The sequence below is a fragment of the Grammomys surdaster genome, unplaced genomic scaffold, assembly GCF_004785775.1.
Source record: "Grammomys surdaster isolate TR1022 unplaced genomic scaffold, NIH_TR_1.0 60, whole genome shotgun sequence".
In the NCBI taxonomy this organism is placed as follows: Eukaryota; Metazoa; Chordata; class Mammalia; order Rodentia; family Muridae; genus Grammomys; species Grammomys surdaster.
In genome coordinates this window covers 5,460,103-5,462,502 of record NW_021604562.1, presented here as the reverse complement: position 1 = coordinate 5,462,502, position 2,400 = coordinate 5,460,103, and the positions used below count along the sequence as shown (strand labels likewise).

Genomic DNA, 2,400 nt, shown 5'->3' with positions numbered 1-2,400 from the left:
TACTGAAAGATACCTATAGGATTTTAAATTGATTTTTCTTAAAAGTTGTCATTTTACATAAGACCATTAAGTTCCTTGTCTATATCATATTCTTTTTTATAGTATAGAATAGAGTTTATTCAGGGCATGGGGAGCAGAGTTTAGAGTATAGTAGAGACAGAGAAAGAAGAGAGAGAGAGAGTAAAGGAATAGAGGCTGGCCATGAGCACATGGAGAGAGGGGGGTAGGGGAATGGGGAGGTGGGGAAGGGTGAGAAGACAGAGTGAGAGAAAGAAGGGAAGAGCCTATATCTTATTCTTTAAAAATAAATACTGCTGGTGCAATCACTGAGACGCCGAGGCGTTTGTTTGCGGCTTCTAAAATGCCGGATTACCTAGGTGCGGACCAGCAGAAAACCAAAGAGGATGAGAAGGACGACAAGGCCATCCGAGCTCTGGATGAAGGGGATATTGCCTTGTTGAAAACTTATGGCCAGAGTACTTATTCGAGGCAGATCAAGCAGGTTGAAGGTGACATTCAACAACTTCTCAAAAAAATTAATGAGCTCACTGGTATTAAAGAGTCTGACACTGCACTGGCACCTCCAGCCCTCTGGGATTTGGCTGCAGACAAGCAAACACTTCAGAGTGAACAGCCATTAAACAGGTTGCAAGATGTATGAAAATAATCAATGCTGATTCGGAGGACTCAAAATACATCATCAATGTGAAAGCAGTTTGCCAAGTTCGTGGTGGATCTCAGTGATCAGGTGGGACCTGCTGACATTGAAGAAGGGATGAGAGTTGGTGTGGACAGAAATAAATACCAAATTCACATTCCACTACCTCCTAAGACTGACCCAACAGTTACCATGATGCAGGTGGAGGAAAAACCTGATGTCACATACAGTGATGTTGGTGGCTGTAAGGAACAGATTGAGAAATTGCGAGAAGTAGTTGAAACCCCTCTACTTCATCCAGAGAGGTTTGTTAACCTTGGAATCGAGCCTCCAAAGGGCATGCTGCTGTTTGGGCCACCAAGCACGGGTAACACACTCTGTGCTAGGGCAGTTGCAAATTGGACTGACGCTTGCTTCATTCGAGTTATTGGGTCTGAGCTCGGACAGAAATACGCGGATGAGGGAGCTCGAGTGGTTCGTGAACTTTTTGAAATGGCCAGGACAAAAAAAGCCTGCTTTATTTTCTTTGATGAAATTGATACCATTGGAGGGGCTTGGTTTGACGATGGTGCTGGGGGTGACAGTGAAGTGCAGAGAACCATGTTGGAACTCATCAATCAGCTAGATGGTTTTGATCCTCGAGGCAACATCAAAGTACTCATGGCCACTAACTGACCTGATACTCTGGATCCAGCGCTGATGAGGCCAGGAAGACTGGACAGAAAGATCGAGTTCAGCTTACCTGACTTAGAGGGTCGAACACACATCTTTAAGATTCATGCTCGCTCAATGAGTGTGGAAAGAGACATTCGATTTGAGCTGTTAGCCCGACTGTGTCCAAACAGTACTGGAGTGGAGATTAGAAGCATTTGCACAGTAGCTGGTATGTTTGCAATCCGAGCACGGAGAAAAATTGCTACAGAGAAGGACGTCTTAGAAGCTGTAAATAAGGTCATCAAGTCTTACCCAAATTCAGCGCTACTCCCCGCTACATGACATACAATTGAGCCCCAGAGGCTTTGAGTGAAAGAACTTCCTGTGCTTTCGTAACTTGTTGCCACCTCACAAAAATAAAAGATTTAAAAACTGAAAAAAAAAATACTGCTAAAGATATAGCTTCAAACTAGAGCATGTGTGTATTATATTCAACCATGCATAGCAAGGTTTAGCACACATGTAACCTCAAAAGTTGAGAAGTGGAGTCACGTTAAGAAGTTCCTGGTTGCGGGGCGGTGGTGGCACATGCCTTTAATCCCAGCAATTGGGAGGCAGAGGCAGGCAGATTTCTGAGTTTGAGGCCAGCCTGGTCTACGAGTGAGTTCCAGGACAGCCAGGGATACACAAAGAAACCCTGTCTCGAAAAATGAAAAAAAAGAAGAAGTTCATGGTTGTCCTTTGCTGTATATGAATTTGAAGCCTGCCCAGAATATATGGAACAGTGTATGTATATATGCATCCATGTCCTACGATTAGGCTTTAAACATTTGAAAATTCATATATATAGATGACTATATATATATATATATATATATATGTGTGTGTGTGTGTGTGTGTGTGTGTATATATATATTATACTATATGTTACTATATATATATTACTATAGTAAGTGATTTTGTGTTTAATCTTTTCTTTTAATGTCAACAATGTACTAGAAATTGAAGATCCATCAAGATATATAGTCAGATCGCTCCATAACAGCTTGTTTTTTTATCTGGAATTGTTCCAGAAACATGAGCTGAAT

The 2,400-nt window shown here is 41.9% G+C and overlaps 1 pseudogene; it reads left to right on the top strand.

Annotated features, from left to right (window-relative positions):
- The first annotated feature begins 324 nt into the window (after positions 1-324).
- LOC114620903 lies at positions 325-1,751 on the top strand (annotated as a pseudogene).
- Positions 1,752-2,400: the final 649 nt, after the last annotated feature.